The sequence below is a fragment of the Phragmites australis genome, chromosome 3, assembly GCF_958298935.1.
Source record: "Phragmites australis chromosome 3, lpPhrAust1.1, whole genome shotgun sequence".
Taxonomy (NCBI): domain Eukaryota; kingdom Viridiplantae; phylum Streptophyta; class Magnoliopsida; order Poales; family Poaceae; genus Phragmites; species Phragmites australis.
In genome coordinates this window covers 29,008,145-29,026,256 of record NC_084923.1, presented here as the reverse complement: position 1 = coordinate 29,026,256, position 18,112 = coordinate 29,008,145, and the positions used below count along the sequence as shown (strand labels likewise).

The 18,112-nt window shown below is 51.3% G+C and overlaps 1 pseudogene; it reads left to right on the top strand.

The window, feature by feature from the left end:
• Window positions 1-15,086: 15,086 nt before the first annotated feature.
• On the top strand, window positions 15,087-16,365 carry LOC133911124 (glycine-rich cell wall structural protein 1.0-like; annotated as a pseudogene).
• The last annotated feature ends 1,747 nt before the right edge of the window (window positions 16,366-18,112 follow it).

Genomic DNA, 18,112 nt, shown 5'->3' with positions numbered 1-18,112 from the left:
GAACACTTTTTCACTTTGCGACCACTCAGTTAGTAGAAGGGAGACGCGTGCGGGCGAGAATGTGACCAAGAGTCCTCGCGGTCCGGTGGTGCCTGGGCTTAAAACGGGCCGGACCGAGCACTGACAGCTCGCCCCCGAGGCCTGAGCTCCGGACTACTCGAGCAGCTCGAGCGATAGGATTACCCAGGGCACCCGAGGACTCGGTAGTGCTCGGGGTCCTTAAAAGCGGACTGAACACCACGACCACCACGAAGGGCTTCAGTCAGACATTACCGCACGTGCGGTACTCCTTTCTACAAACCGCTCTGTCGTTCTGGGAAAAAGTAGACACGCGGCAGGGTTTTTGCGTGCGAGGAGACCACCTCGCCGAACAGATTAAAGCGCGAGAGCCCCCGAGAATGACTCGGGAACATAAATTTACTGAAAGCAGACTTGTCTGAATATAACCACTCACCGGACAGTTGTCGGCCTTCCGGCCAACTGATCCAGGAGGGGTGTGCTTCCGAGCTCGGGTGCCTGGGGACTTGATTCTTTCAACGGAGCGCCCGAGTGCCCAGAGGCATACGAGGCTCCTGGGGTCGGGTGATCTCGACCACCGATGCCTAAGTGGTAGGACCACCCGAGGACCCTTGGGGCCGACCAGAGACCGGGGCATTGAAGCCCTCGCGGCCGAACTGCTCGTGATTGCCAACCTGTGACTTAAGAGAGAATATAGAATTTCTTTGTCTGGTGCGCTCTGTTAGTGCGGTACTTGCTATAGACTGCTCTCGTTTTCGACCCGAGACCTCTCGAATACCCAAACCGGCGGACAAGAGCGGACAGAGGCATAACCCAGAGGTCCTATGGTTCGGTGGCGCCCGGGTATGACAGACCAGACCGAGCACCGACAGCCCGCTCCGGGGGCCCGAGCTCCGGACTACTCGAGCAGCTCGAGCGATGGGATTACCCAGAGCACCCCGAAACTTGGTAGTGCCCGGGAGCCTGTCACGACACCGAACACCACAGCCTACCATGCCGGACGTAAGTAAGCGGCGACTGCTCGCATGCATACCGACGGGGATTCTTTTATCAGCGGGGAAAAAGAGAGAGCGAACTTTTTCTCGCACAACCGAGCACCTCACCAGACAGATTAAACATACGGAATTCAGAAAAAATATTTTGACATAGCGATTGCTTATTGAAATACTGAATGTACAATATTTACAAGGTGGGGCGACAGCAACTTACCCAAGGGGCGGAGCCCTCGGACTGCTTGGGTGGGGAGAAGCCCCCGGCCTTGCTGACCTGGGCCGCGAGCACGACCATCTACGGGTAGAAGCGTCGGAGATGCTCGATGTTCCACGGATTCGGGAGTGGCTGTCCTTCCTCCGTCGCCAACCTGAAAGAACCTACCCGCGGGACCGCGATCACGGTGAAGGGACCTTCCCACACAGGGGACAGCTTATTCATTCCTTCGCGCGACTGGACGCGTCGGAGAACTAGCTCCCCCACCTCGAGAGACCGGGCCCGGACATGGCGCAGATGATAACGCCGCAGACTCTGCTGGTATCGAGCCGCCCGGACGGCGGCACGTCACCGGCGCTCTTCCAGGTAGTCCACGTCGTCGCGCCTTTGTTGCTCCTGCTCACCCTCAGAATACGCATGCACTCGAGGGGAGCCCAGAGTGAGCTCGGAGGGGAGGACTGCCTCGGCGCCATAGACGAGGAAGAACGGAGTCTCCCCGGTGGCGCGGCTTGGCGTAGTCCGATTAGCCCACAGCACGGCTGGCAGCTCGTCCACCCATCCCTTCCCGTGCCTAGCGAGCACGTTATAGGTCCGGGTTTTGAGGCCCTTCAGTATCTCCGCGTTGGCGCGTTCGACCTGCCCGTTACTCCGAGGATGAGCGACGGAAGCGATGCAGAGCTTGATGCCGAGGTCTTCGCAATAGTCCCCGAACAAGGCACTTGTGAACTGGGTGCTGTTGTCGGTGATGATCCGGTTCGGGACGCCAAAGCGGCTGGTGATGCCACGGATAAACTGGAGCGCCGTGTTTTTGGTCACCTTGATGACTGGGACCGCCTCCGGCCACTTGGTGAACTTGTCGATAACGACATATAGGTATGCATAGCCCCCGACTGCTCGGGGGAATGGACCCAGAATGTCCAAACCCCAGACCGCGAAAGGCCATGACAGGGGAATGGTATGAAGAGCCTGAGCTGGCTGGTGAATCTGCTTTGCATGGAACTGGCACGCCCTGCAGCGCCGAACCAGCTCAGAAGCATCCTGGAGAGCTGTAGGCCAGTAGAAACCTTGCCGGAAGGCCTTCCCGACCAGCGTGCGGAACGATGAATGGCCACCGCACTCGCCCTCGTGGACCTCAGCGAGAAGATCGCCGCCTTCTGCCCGGGAGATGCATTTCAGGAGGACACCTCCTGCGCTACGCCGGTAGAGATCCCCATCTACTATGGCATAGCGTTTGGACTGCCGAGCAACTCTTTCGGCAGACGCCTCATCCCCGGGTAGGAACTTTTCTTTCAAGTACCCTCGGATGTCAGACATCCACGAGGCATCTTGAGAACATTCGGCGAGCACAGCGCACTCGCCGGACGGCGGCGCCCTGACGGGGCTTCCCACTGAGGGCACCGCCGGGGTCCCCTGAATTGAGTTTGAGGTTTCCCCTTCATCCTGTTTGGCAGGCAGGACGGAAGGCCGTGCGAGTCTTTCTTCAAAGACTCCGGCAGGGACCCGCGCACGTGAGGAGGCCAGGCGAGAGAGCTCGTCGGCCAGAGCGTTGTCGCGGCGAGGGATGTGCCGTAACTCGAGGCCATCGAAGCGTCTCTCGAGCTTCCTGACCGCAGCCACGTACGCCGCCATTTGAGGATCCGTGCACTGGTACTCCTTGGATACCTGGTTGACGACCAGTTGGGAGTCCCCTTTGACCAAGAGGCGACGAATCCTGAGCCCCACCACAGCCCGGAGGCCGGCGATGAGACCTTCATACTCCGCCATGTTGTTGGATGCGCGGAACTGCAACTGCACAACGTACCGGAGCTCTTCACCTGTTGGGGAGGTGAGAACCACTCTGGCCCCTGCGCCTTTAAGCGAGAGGGAGCCGTCGAAGTGCATGACCCAGTACCCGGGCGCCTCTTCTGGGACGACGTAGGGGACGGGTGTCCACTCTGCCAAGAAGTCGGAGAGCGCCTGGCTTTTGATTGCCTGGCGACTGACGAAGTGTAGGTCGAACTCTGCCAGCTCTACTGCCCATTTGACAACGCACCCGGTGCCCTCCCGGTTCCGGAGAATGGGCCCCAGTGGATATGTGGTAACCACCGAGATCTTGTGCGCCTGAAAGTAGTGGCGCAGCTTCCGGGAAGCGACGAGCACGACATAGAGCAGCTTCTGCGCCTGGGGATATCTTGTCTTGGCTTCCCGGAGGACTTCACTGACAAAGTACACCGGTCGCTGCACCCGGCGGGCCCGGACGGCGGCTTCACCTGGGGGGCTGCTGCAGCCCCCAGGCTCGGCGGCACGGTCGGGGCTGGCCGGGCACGCGGGCTCGACTCCCTGGCTGGGAGGAGCAGCGTGCTCGGGCTCGACCCGTTGCCCAGGGGGAGCCGCGAGGGCGGGTGAGTGGTTAGGGGCCTCTGGGAGCTGGGACCCAGCACCCGGCCCTGAACACACGTCGCGCTCCACCACGAGCACTATGCTCACGACCTGAGGAGTGGCCGAAACGTAGAGCAGTAGGGGCTCACCTTGAGAGGGAGCCACCAGCACAGGTGGCGAAGTAAGGTACTTCTTTAAGTCGTGGAAGGCCTGCTCGGCCTCCGGCGTCCAGTCAAAACGACCTGATTTCTTCAGAAGCTTGAAGAGGGGGAGCCCTCGCCCCCCGAGCTTGGAGATGAAGCGCCCGAGGGCTGCCATGCAGCCGGCGAGACGCTGGACCTCCTTGAGTCGAACCGGGGGTCGCATCTGCTCGATGGCCCGGATCTTCTCTGGGTTGACCTCGATTCCTCGGCCAGAGACCAAGAAACCAAGGAGCTTGCCCGCTGGTACCCCGAAGACACACTTCTCTGGGTTGAGCTTGAGGCGGGTAGAGCGGAGACTGTTGAAAGTCTCGGCAAGGTCCTCGAGCAGGGTGGCGCGGTCTCGGGTTTTGACCACGAGATCGTCGATGTAAGCTTCGACGTTGCGGCCAACCTGCGAGTTAAGGGTAATACGAATAGCGCGCTGGAAGGAAGACCCAGCATTGAGCAGGCCAAAAGGCATTGATATGTAGCAATAAGTCCCCACCGGAGTGGTAAAAGTAGTTTTTTCCTCGTCCCCTATGGCCATGCGAATCTGGTGATACCCAGAGTTTGCATCTAAAAAGCACAAAAGATCGCATCCCGCAGTTGCATCTACAATTTGATCAATGCGAGGTAAGGGGAATGGATCTTTAGGGCAAGCCTTATTTAGGTTGGTGTAGTCCACGCACATGCGGAGCTTGCCGTTGGCCTTCGGGACGATGACTGGGTTTGCAAGCCAGTCGGGGTGAAGGACTTCTCGGATAAACCCGGCGTCGAGGAGCTTGCTAACCTGCTCGCGGATAAACTCCTGGCGCTCAGGCGCCTGCCGCCGGACCTTCTGCTTCACCGGGCGGGCGTCCGGACGCACCGCCAAGTGAGATCACCTCCCTAGGGATCCCGGGCATGTCGGACGGTTGCCAGGCAAACACGTCTGCGTTAGCCCGGAGAAAGGTGACGAGCGCGCTTTCCTATTTGCTGCCCAGGTCACCGCCGATACGGACGACCTGGGTAGCGTCTTCGCCCACCACGACCTCCTTCGTTGGAACAGAGGTGTTGGCGGCGAGTCGGGGTTTGGATGAAGAGGGTCCCGGGCCCCCTGTAGAGCCATCGACCTCGGCCTGCGCTGAGACCAGAGCCATGTATGACTGCTCAGCGCAGGAGGCGGCGCCGCCGGAGTCGGCGATCACAGAGATGGAGCCTGCGGGGCCGGGCATCTTAACCGTAAGGTATGCATAATGCACGGCCATCATAAACTTGGCGAGCGCCGGACGCCCGAGGATGGCGTTGTAGGGGAGAGGGAGCTCCGCGACGTCGAAGAGGACGCACTCCGTGCGGAAGTTGTCCCGGCTCCCGAACGTCACGGGCAACTCGACCTGCCCGAGGGGTAGGGAGTGCCCGGGGGTCACTCCGCAGAAGGGGAGCGATGGCTTTAGGCATCGGGAGGACACCTGCAGCTTCTCGAAAGCCTCCTTAGAGAGGAGGTTGAGGCCGGCACCACCGTCGATCAGCACTCTGCCGACCTTAACATTGCAGATAGTGGCCGTCCCACAGCTGCAGTACTGGCGGGGTGATCAGCCATGCTGAACGTGATCGGAGCATCCGACCACCTCAGGGGCCTTGCGGCCTCCTCGCTCGGGGTTGCCGAGCACACCTCGCGTCGCATGACCTTGATGCCACGTCGTGAGCAAGGTGTGTAGGCGCCTCCATCGATGAAGGCGACGGCGTGCTCGGGCTCCTGGAAGCCGAGCTCGGCGTTGTCGGGGGCGACCTCAGCATCGCCTCCTCCGCGGGACTCGTCGCGCTCCCTCTGGCACTGCTCCACGTGTCCTTTGACCGTACGACACTCCGTGAGGTCGTGCCATCTGGTCTGGTGTATGGGACACCATTTACCTGGCTCGGGCCCCGCGGGAGCGGGGGCCCTGGCTGGAGCAGGAGCTCGGCCGGGGGCCGGGGCTCTTGCTGGAGCCGGTGCCCTAGCTGGTGCCGGGGCCCTCGTGGGCACGGAGGCCCGAGGAGGAGCCCGAGCAGGGGCTCTGACGGGACGTCGGTCGACGCCCGGCCGGCGCTCTTGCCGGCGGTCGGGCTCTTGCGGCACCCTGTGAGCGGGGACCTGGGTCGGCTCAACGGGAGTGGCCTCGCGCTTCCTTCTCTTCTTCTTTTCCCACTTGTCGGAGCGGGAAGAACTTGGCTTGTCGGAGGCGAGGCGAGGAGCATGCCACGCCCTGGCCTCCGCAGCCATGGCGCACTTATCGGCCAGTGCGAAGAGTTCCGCAGTGGTCTCGATCTCATGCGTACCTAGCTTTTCGAGCATCCGCTCGTCGCGGACGCCCTGCCGGAAAGCAACAATAACAGCATGAGGGGCCACTCGCGGAATAGTGTTGCGAACCTGGCTGAAGCACTGTATAAAGCGCCGTAGCGTCTCCCCTTCCTGCTGTTGGACGGCGTGGAGGTCGCACTCCAAACCGCGGCGCGTAAACGTGCCCTGAAAGTTGGCCACAAACTGGTGGCACAGGTCATCCCAGGAGCTAATAGACCCTGGGGGTAAGTTCATAAGCCAAGAGCGGGCGGAGCCCCTCAAGGCAACATGAAAATAGTTTGCCATCACCTTTTCGCTGCCTCCAGCCGCTTGGACGGCCGTTGTGTAGATCTGGAGGAACTCGACGGGGTCAATGGATCCGTCGTACTTCTCCGGCAGCTCGGGGCGGAACTTGGAAGGCCACCTGACCCGACGGAGCTCGGTGGTGAAGGCACGGCAGCCGGTGCCGTACCCCGTAGCACGAGTAGGGGTCCTAGGTGGCGAGTGGCGGTGAGCCGGGGATCCCCGGTGGCCTTGGGCCGGGAGAGAGGAAGCCTGGTCCTCTGCCCCGACCCCCTGCCGGGTCTCCCGCTGGCGCTCGAGAGTAACTCGGGCATCCTCGTGGCCCCTCCGCTTGTCAAGGCGTAAGCGAAGGTCCCGGGCTTCGGACACGGCCAGGGGGACGGCACTCCGCCTGGTGGCCCCTCGGCCCGTGCGGGTGTTGCCCGTTGAGGAGCCGGCTCTGGCGGCACCACGCTGAGAGGTGGTGCGAGGACTCCCGGCCTGCACCTGGCGACGAGCAGTGCCAACCAAAGCGACGACATCTTGGATCCACCGGCCTTCCGGAGTGTTCGGCGTGGCCTGAACGGGCGGGTGCCTGAGGAGAGCATGCGCTGCAAGCAGCGCGCTCCCTGGGCCGGCCTCGCTGAATGCGAGCCTGCGAAGAGGTGGCACCCGACGTGGTCCAGAGGCGGACCTAGCGGCCGGGGTCCCGACCACCTGCTGGGGGTCGAAAAGTGCGTCGGCGGCCCTGATGGGCCCAGCGCCTTGATCCCCTTGAGCGGGAAAAACCGCGCACGTGGATGGCGGCTGCTGCTGGTATGCAGCAGCAACTGGGCTCTCTCTGGCGTCGGGCAGCGCTCCGTCACTGGAAGTGGAGCCGGAACGCTGGAGACGGTGCCCACCAGCCATCTTTTCCTGTGAAAAAAAGCGAAACAAACAAATCCAGGGATATTCCCCCCTACTTGGCGCGCCAGCTGTCGGAGGATGAACTCCTATCGCAGGGATCCCGAGAGACCTCTTTTTAGAGATTCGGCCGGGGGGCTGATCCTGAACGAGCTTGTCTGGGAAATAAATGGGAACGGAAATAAATGCAGTGGCTGGTGGGAGATGAACTTCCTAGTGCGAGAAAGATGGGTGCACCGGGGTTTAGACAGGTTCGGTCCGCACGGAGGCGTAATACCCTACTCCTGTGTGAGTGCTATATCTATCCTTGAAGGGAATTCTTCAAGGATGTATCTGGTTACAGGGGTGAGCTGTCTACAGAGAGCTTGAGGCTCTCGTGTTCTAGCTTGGCTTGAGCTTGTTTGTGATGTTCTTCGTCTTTTGATCTGGGCTTCGGGTGCTTCTTGAGGGCTTCCGGATCTGAGGCGGAATTCTTCAAGGATGAGTCGTGAGTCGTGTGTTGTGTGTCGTGAGCTGTGAGCTGTGAGCTGTGAGCGGTGAGCTGTTTGCGTTGTCTTATGTATTCTCCATCCTATCCTTTTATAGGCGCGCCGACCTCGACTTATCCTGAATGGGAAAGAGGGGGCGCACGTGCCGAGGTGCCACGGAGAAAGGCGTCATCATTCCGTCTCGGCGAAGTAACAGGGGCGGTGGAAGATTGCGGCGTGTATCCGACCACCCGCCACTGTGGAGGTCCTCCAGCGCCATTAAGAGGGCCCACCGGGCAGCCGCAGAGGTGCCCGGTGTGCCCACCCTGTCTTGTTCTTCTGCCGGGGCAGGGTGGCAGGCGGAGCGCTTCGATTCTGGCAACGTTATCCCGAGGCACCCGGGTGAAACGGGACGGGACCCGTGCATTTAATGGACCTACGCCCCCGTGCCAAAGCATGGCAGGGTCTGACACTAGGGCGTGGGCAGCTGAGAATGTCAGGATGTCAGGATGTCAGGCCGCGCGTGCCTATTAAATGCGGCATTCGTGTCTTTGACTGGCTGACACCCCGGCGAGGGGACCCTTTGGGTCGTCGAACGATCTTGCGCGAACCTTCGGGGAATCGAGTCCTCGGGGGCTGCCACATGCTGCCCCGAGCACTCTCTCCTGAGCACTCCGGTGAGACCTTCGGGGAACCGAGTCCTCGGGGGCTGCCACGCACAGCCCCGAGCACTCTCTCCCGAGCACTCCGGTGAGACCTTCAGGGAATCGAGTTCTCGGGGGCTGCCACGCACAGCCCCGAGCACTCTCTCCCGAGCACTAGGGGAAACCTTCGGGGAACCGAGTCCTCGGGGGCTGCCACGTGTAGCCCCGAGCACTCTCTCCCGAGCACTGGGGGAAACCTTCGGGGAACCGAGCCCTTGGGGGCTGCCACGTGCAGCCCCGAGCACTCTCTCCCGAGCACTTCCTTCCCGGTACTTGGACTCCGCGGATCATCGGGGAACTGGGGTGCTCGGGAACCAGAGGCGACAGCCCCGAGCACCTTCTCCCGGGACTTAGCTTCTTCTTATCTCGCAGGGCGGACCTCGCGGGATGGTGACGCGTGGCGGATGGCCGGCCCGGCCTCGGGACTCAGGGACCCCTGGTTCCTGATACACCGACATCCGTGATCACAAATCTCCCAGTAGGCATCTTCGAGGGACCTCGGACACTATGCCACGTATGGGATTGCTCATTGTTGTGATCCTCCGGAGTATCAAGCATCTGCGCATATGCAAAAAAACTATTGGGAACGTATACGATAATATGTAGAAGAGATGCATTCATCTACTTATGAATTACCTCATCGACTCCATAGGCGTCTATTTGTTCCAGGTTGAGGTAGTGGCTCAGGCTACCTGCTTCAATGTTTGACAGTGGCACTACATCTCCTTCTGGCACCTAGACCGAATCGGTGATTGGTGATTCCATTCCTCCCTAGAAGTTCTGCATACGATGACGACTAGCGGTTGAGTAGTATACATATAGAGAGCTGAGAAAGGAGGGAGGTAGAGATAAAGCCGACGAGGGAGGGAAAGAGGCTGTCAAAAGAGTGAGATAGCCATGAAGGAGTCGATAGATAGAATGCATACACATATAGTATTGTAATTGAGTACATTAGAACCACATTTAACAAAAAAAAGTCACATCTAACATAGCAAATAGGCATAAGGGTACTGACAATTGATCCATTGATCTTACAAGTCACATCATCTTACATAGCAAAATAATGATGATTACAACCAAAACTAGGATTATGAATCTATTAACTTGTGCGTTGCATTCCTCCCAATTGGAAAACACTCTACTTTGCCAACCACGATGAACAACATACCATGTCAAAGTAGTCCAAAATTTCAGAGAATATTTGAAAATGCTATACTACAAACCACCCTAACACCAAAGAATGTTCTTTCAAAAAACTATTAGGCTCAGTGGCTATAGCTACTGGCTTTATTAGGACTTCAGTATTGATTACATGTCCAGCGAGAAAGAATTCTTCGCAAGTTAGCATTATGTGGCTAAAAGAAAACTGTTTAGGCCAACCTCAGATAGGGCGTCCAGCTCGTCTTGAGAGAAGCTACTCTCTGAACTAGTAGGAATGGCACATAAATGCTAACTTGCGAAGAATGCCTTCTCTCTGAACATGTAAAAGAAAACTGTTTAGGTCAACATCAGATGTCTAGCAGCATTTTCATCAGATTATGAAGATAATTATCCCCTTTCATCATTTGCTCATCTAACAATATCGATTTACATTGCTATCTAACAGTAGGATCATAATCGCCCTTATACATGGCCCAATGTTCTCAGTTAACAATATCAATTTACATTGTCATATGATTGATTCTATTAAACACCTGAACTCTCTTTACAACTAAATAAACCAATATCTCTGTCCTGCTAGCAATATCACAACATCAACAACATACCATTTCATAGCACATCAATAAACATGAAAATAAGAAAGATGATTTAGTTACCCCAACAATCACCACTAGAACCCCCTCTCCTCTCCTCCTCTAATCCAACATTCCAAGCTAATTTGGCCCTCATGATCGACCAGTTACCCTAACAATCCTCTAATCCAACCTGCAATCCAACATTCCTCTAATCCAACCTGCAATCCAACATTCCTCTAATCCAACCTGTAACCCAACATTCCTCTAATCAAATATTCCTCTAATCGTTACCTGCAAAATAGCAAGGTTTGGGCAGTGGGGTGCGTGGGCTGGGCGTCGAGGAGGATGAGAATGGCGCCGGGTAGGACGATATCGATGACGGTAGGGAAGAGGATGACAATGTTGAGGTGGACACGAATAGCGGGCATAGGCTCATGGAGCTCCAGCGGTGTGGGCTCCTCAGTGTCGAGAGGCATTTCGATGGATGGCACAGGGAAGGGGAAATTTTTTCTAAGTGTTAAAGGGCGCAGGGCGTTGAGCTATTTTATACGGGAGGACTTTTAGTGCCTGCTCAATATGACCACCGGCAGTGAAATGGTACCTTCACTGCCAGCTCACTAGGACAACCGGCACTAAAACTACTTTTACTGCCGGCTTAATAAGTGCACCGGCAGTGAAAGTAGTTTCACTGTTGACCCAATATGTCCACTGGTAGTGAAACCCCTTTCACTGCTGGTATTGCGGGGTGCAAAAATTTATTTTAGCTTCACGCGTGTGCATAGAGACTCGAACCCAAGTCCTACACCAAGTAAGACACTTTCTACCATAATTGAAGCTTCCATATCATAAATGAGGTATAATTGCATCTACATTGTCTCAAAACATCATGGCCATAGGTTCATCTCCATCATTTCAAAATCTAGAGCAATTTAGCAAATAAAGTTCAAATAGAAATGGATTGGAGAGGAAGTTACACACCTTGGAACACCTATGGCATGAGGATTTCTTAAAATTTTGAAGCCACCAAGATCTTGGGTAGCAAAAATGGCCACCACCGAGCAAGAATAGAGCTCCTCTCTGCAGTGCTCGAGCTTGCGGAAGGAGTGGATGACTTTTATATAGCCGGGACATCACTATCGGCTCATTTAACCAGCCAGCAGTGATGTTATGCTATCACTGTCAGTAGGTGGATTAAGCCGGCAGTGATGAGTGAGTAGGGCATCACTGCCAGCTCAATCCATCGACTGGTAGTGATCATTCTTATCACTGCCGGTTTATAAGCCACAATGGTTGATTCTTCCCGCGTGGCTTATGAACCGACAGTGATGCCCCATCATTACTAGCTCATTAGGAATCGGTAGTGATGGGCTAGCATATAAGGCCAGTTCTGTAGTAGTGGTCCTTCATCCTGCTTCAGGCAGCCCTTTGTCCTTCGTCCTTCGTTAATCGGGATTGGAGTCTCCGCCTTCGGGCCTCTTGCTTCATGTCAGCAATCTCTTCGGCTCGGCATCTACAAAACAAATTTAATAACCACCTCACTTATTGCCAATGTTCACCTAGACTTGAGACGTAGACAGTCAGTCACCCGTGACTAGTGATCCAGAGCCAAAACAATCCTCTCGTGTGGACCTGCTAGGAGCCAAACTTTGCATCACCAAGACAGCTGCCTAGTCACGTGCATTGCCAACTAGTCATGTCCAACCACCATCTAGATTCACCGACTATTCCATCTTTGACTAGAGCTGACCGTCTAGCGTGACTAGGCTGGAAAAGAGCCAAGCCTAGCCAGGCTCGACTCAGCTCACATGATCTTGCCTTTACGATGAGGGGTTTGTGGCGGCAAGGATGGTGATGGTGGATCTCGCCAGTGCAACCAACAACGTGACTTTGGTAGAGAGGCGGAGTGGTGGCTAACCTCTGGAATTTTGATCCAGTGTTGTGTTGGACTTTTGGTCGAACGGTGGAACCCTAAACATAAAGGGAAGCATGTATGGGATGGGGTGGCTAGGGCTTGGCTCGATTTGACGCCGAGCTAGCTTGTGAGGCTCGAGCTTTATTTCCAACCCTAAGATGTGAGATATTGTGAGCTTGTTTGGACAAGTGCTACTGTATCTGGTCAAAAATTTGCAGAGTCCGTTAATTTGCTGAACAATAGTGCTGTCATGCATAGAAACCACTTTGATTTGGTAGAAAAATGGATTTGGTGGCTAACCATCCTGCCAAAAATTGTGTTCCTGCTTTTCATTTGTTACCGATCCCCCGTATCAGAGTAGCCTAAGACGGAGCTTACTTGACGCTAAAAGACGCCATGGCTCTCAAATGACCAAAAAAGACGATAGCATGCAGTTCAGAGAAAAAAGGAGATAGCATGCAGGTTATACGTGGGTTAGAACTTTTGTTACGCAGTCGATCGAATTTATAGTAAAAGAGTTGTTCTATACTCGAATAACCCATATACTACTGCATGAAAATAAGGCAAATGGTCATGCCGGGACAAATGGGTTAGCACTGAATAATATAATCAAGCGTTTCTAATAACTCAACAAAAAAAGATATCATGATTAAACCAAATTTAACTTCAGCAAAATAGTAGCTTTATCTTTGCCTTGTCCAATTTCAATATCGGATTTATTTCTTCTAATTGTGAAATTTTTTGTTTCTCAATGTGTAGATCGGGGTCAGCTTGAAATTTTCTGGCATGACATGTTCATTTTCTTCAATATTCTTTAATTTTCTACACAATTATTTATGACTGTTTGAAAAAATTTCGTATTTCTCAATTTTTGGAGCATTGTAGCACTTCCCATTATGAAAATGATTGATTCTATCAATTTGGCAATCCTTATAATTGTCACTCCATAAGTTTGGTAATATATCTGCTTGGGAGGTATTGTGTCAAAATTTTCACAGTATTTGCCAACTAAGGAATCTAAAAGTATACTTATTGTGATGTTTCCACTATCTAACACCCTATTGTGTCAATTTATCACAACACTTTCATCTCATTTAACCCCCTTAAATTGGGTTATTTAATCCGTAATGAAATTGTCTTTTCCATTTTCTCCTTGTACAAATTGTTTTCTAAGTTGAAATTTGTGGGATGATAGATAACATAATACCCAATTTTATGAGGTATTATGTCAATTTTTCATAATATTTGTCAATTGAGAAAATAAAAACTTCTGTTACTTATTGTGACGTTTCCAATCTCTGCTGCCCTTTAATTCCGTGAAAGATGTATAATTAACTTTTTTAAACACCTATAACTAGTCTTGTGCATGGTGAAATCTTACTTTGTTCAAGAGATTTGTTGTGTTGTTGGTGGGGTTGGACAGATAGTACCCACTATATTCTTCTCTGTACAATGTTATTGACTTTTAATGGTCTACAAGAAATGACTCTGACCATTCTTTTATGATTTTATATTAATACATCAATATACATTAATGAAGCACAATATTATAGAGTACTTCTGACGATGAATGTTATGATATTGTCTCCATATAGTCAATCTAGATAGTTTCAAATACATCTAATGACTTATTTCACAAAGTTGGACTGAACCCATATATTGTAAAACATCATTTGGAGGGAGCATAATATATGGCTGTACCATATATAAATGTCGTCAGTCAGAGTGGGTCAAGAGGTTAACAATCTAAATAAGTCAACACGGCCTGAATTACCTATCTTGATAGACCACTTCAACATAATGGTTGGCACACTTATCTTTTTCTTGGAACACGTAGATTGAATTTTAGGAAAACATGTCTAAAACAGTTGGCTGTAAACTAGAGGCATCCAGAGATGCTTAACTTAACACGGAATCACAGATCTTCCAGCAGAGCAGATTGGATGGAGAGTTGTCGCAGTTGCAAAGCAACCGCAACAGAAAGCAAATGGGGAAGCAGGAAAAAACGAGCAGCAAAAGGTCATGTGAACCTTTGCATTCTGAATTATCAAAGTACGTATGAAAGGTTGCATCCTTGTTTTCTAAAGATCAAAGCAACATATTCCTTATTCTTTCCCCGAACATGACAGGCAATAATTAAATTGTTCGGTATAGACAAATCTGGGATATAATTTGTATACCAGAGTTTGTATATATACGGTGACCGCGCGTTGCAATTGATCTCAAATAACTCATCATTACATGTGCTAAACTATTCCCTGACATACTGATCATTCACAAATAATTATCCTTAAATGAAGAAGAAGCCGACATCCTCCTTAGAGGATCGATCTTCTATGACATATGCAAATAAATTTGAAGATCTTCTAAGATGAAGTTTCTAGAACACATACGACAATCACCAACTCAGTCTTTTTACGCCGTGAAGATTTCTTATTGCGTAGGCCACTTAATTTATCGTAGTTGAGTTAACTTTCCATCTATCATACAAAAAAAAAAAATGAAAATCTGTACTTCAACCGAGGTTTCTATTGAAACGAACTTGGAGGGAAGGTATTAACATACTGTTTTTGTTCGAAGATGGAGACGAATTTTAAACTGAAAACTTTTGATCCCGTAAACAAAATAAAGCTGGTTGTATATATTTTTTTTTCAGAAACGGGACCCACACTCATCCATTTGCAGAGAAAATGAACGTGCACCGGGGATCGAACCCGGGTCGCCCCCTGGGAGCTGCCTCCAGGGACCAGTCGGTCCGACAGTAAAGCTGGTTGCATATATTGTCATGTAACTCAAAGATGATTTTTTCGAAGCCCGAACTTGGATTAACATGCCTAAACAAGTGCACCTAACAAATTCCTTGGCCATGTGGTCCACTTCACCTTTCAACATGGCTAGTTGTGCTACACAGCTCACTACGATCACTTTTCTCCTACTTGAGATTACTTCGTGTAGAACCGCCAAGCAGAACTGACTCTATATAAAGCAGCGCTTGAGTAGTGCCAGCAAAGTGAAGCGGCTCCATTCATCCATTCACACTCCCATGGCGACTTCTTCTTGCCGCCTGGCCATTTCAGTTTTACTAGTGTACTTCTTACTTCTCCCGCTTGCCCATGCAAGGCTCCTCCTTGCCGACAAAACCCCCCTTAACGATAGCAAATCATTCTCCATCAGAGGCGGCTCTGGTGAGGGGGGACAAGGCTTTGGTGTGAGCATCATCCATGGCGGGCATGGCACATCAATTGGTATCAGTGGTGGGTTCTGAGGTGGAGCTGGCACTACCCATGGTGGTGGTGCAAGCGTGGGTGGCGGAGCGGGTGTTGGTGTCGGCATCAATGTTGGTCATGATTGGGGTTGACGTTGGGATTGGCGGGGGTGGAGGTGGAGCTGTTAGCGCCGGCGGTGTGCATGCCAGAGGCGGTGGTGGAGATGGTATTGGTGTTCACATAGGCCATGGCAGGGTGAGTGTGAACACTGGGGGTGGCGGCAATGAAGGTGGAGGTGCAAATGGGGGGAAATAGTGGTAGTGGTAGCTCCGGAGGTGGTAGTGGTGTTGGACATTCTGGTAGCGCGGTTGGCGGTGGTGGAGGGTTCGAAGATGCATATGGTAGTAGTGGAAGTGGGGGAAGTGGTGGAGTCGGGTCAGCTGGCGGAGTTGTAGGAGGTGGCTCTGGAGGTGGTGGTGGTCAAGGTTGATGCTAGTTAATCTTAACTAGTAGTACTTAATATTTATACTACACCGATTAGTCTTGTAATTATTTATGATCTACCTGAACCCTAAGATATTAAATTTGTGCTCTTTAGTGTGTACGCATACACAAATATATGTCCAGTGCGTGTCTAATGTTGTCATGGCAAGTTTGGGACGTGTTGCAAAGTCCAACTATCACTACTACAGAATACCACATATGTGCTGGTCCATCAGTGCCGGTTCAACAAAAACCGGTACTGTTGATGTATCAGTACCGGTTCTTAAACTCTCGCATGCAACTAACCACTGAGAAGTTAAGAACTGGCACTGATAGTGTCTATAAGTGCTGATTCCATATACCAACCGGCACTGATGGGTCGCTACAATATAAGGCCCCAGCACGACCAGAGCCGCCGTAAGCCCACCAGAACAGTGCCGATCACCATTTTTGTCATTTCTACCATCTCTACGGTTGGAGGATTCAAGATTTGGAGGAGTCAAGTGCTCTAAGGTTAGATGATCTATATTTCTTTTTTAGATAGATTTATTTGGTAGATTGCTCTAGGGTTGATGGTTGGAGCTTTTCTATGGTTATGGATTTAGAGATGCAATTGAGATCTAATTTAGGAAAAGTTTGCAACTTTATCATTGTTAGATATATAGAGATGATCTACATTTGATTCTTAGTTGGATTCTGTTGCTATATTGCTCTAGGTTTGAATTTAGGTTGTTGTTCCTTGGTGTTGAATTTTGGAATGAGCAAGAGCTCCAATATGATATAAATTAGAGAAAGATCGATATTTTGTCATTGTAGATGATTTAAAGAGTAGTCATACGTAAATAGATGTGAGTGCGTACATTAAAATCAATAGAAAATTGCAAATTTGCCACTACTTGAACCATTATTACCATTAAATATTGCAAAAATACCACTAGAACTATCATTCGAGTGGCATCCTTGCAAAGAATAAAAATCAGGGGGGGTTTTCCAAATGCCCCTAAAATCTAGCTCTAATTTTCTAGTATGTGGTTTACGTATATTTTTAAAGTCTTGAATTTAAATAATAATCCAGTGAATTTTCTCTGTTCATTTATCAATGTAGTCAATTTAACATAATTGATAGAATATTGTGTTGTAGGGATGGCACGTCCACCCATTGGTCCCAATCAGACATGGAAGCCTTTGGAATGCGGGTCCCCCGACCCGCCCAAATACCGGAAGGAGATGGGCCCTCAAATAGGGACCAATCAAGATGCGAGGTAATTCAATAAATTTGTTCTAGATTTTGAAATGTTTAATGATTATAAGTTGCATGTGTTTAATTATAATAATTTGTAGATGGACCGGTCATGGATGTACTAGGATCGAGGGCTATAGTTCTTTGTTGGCATTGAGGATTTTCTCAGGGCTACCGCAGTGTACAAGAAGCCAAAAAGGAAGTGTGCCAATCACTATATATGTTGTTCGTGTGTCGACTGCAAGAACGAGAAGCAGTTTTCAAAAATAGAGTAGATCCTTGCACACTTGATTCGGAAGGGTTTCAAGGCTAGCTATACTCGTTGGACTGAGCACGGTGAACTTGAAGATGTTGTGCATGAAGGGCAACCAATAGTAGAAGAAGACATAAGCAACGATATGATGGCTAACAAAGACTTTGATATGTCGGTATTTGAAGATACTTTTGTCAAGAACAATGGAAAGGATACTTTTGTTGGCGACAATGAAGATGGCTTAGAGCAAATGTTATGCGATAGGGAGGGGGACTTCACCAGTGATAGACAACATCAAAAGTTCTAGCGCATGGTAGAGAACTCTAAAACACCAGTTTTCTCGAACTATAAAGATGAGCACAACAAGTTGCATGTGGTACTGACACGGATGCAAATGAAGGCTAGCAATGGTTGGACCGATAAGGGCTTCAATGAATTGTTAGAATTCTTGAGGGAATTGCTTCCAAGGGGGAACATGTTGCCCAAAAAAATATGTACCATGCCAAGCAGGTTGTCTGCCCAATGGGATTGGAAGTAGAGAAAATACAAGCATGTGGAAACGACTGCATATTTTTTCACGGCAAGAATGCAGACTTGGTAGCATGTCACGTTTGCAATGCACCACGGTACAAGCGCAACGTTGATGATATCGAGAGCGATGGTGTGGGGGTGAAGAGAAAGAAGAAAAGACCCCCCCCCCTCCCGTTAAGGTGGTTTAGTATTTCCCTATAATCCCCTGTTTGAAGCAATTATTTGCTAACAGAGTGAATGCTGAGTTGACGCGATACCACGCTAAATAGCACAAGAAAGATGGAATGCTTAGACACCCTACTGATGGTATGCAATGGAGGAGATTCGATTCAAAA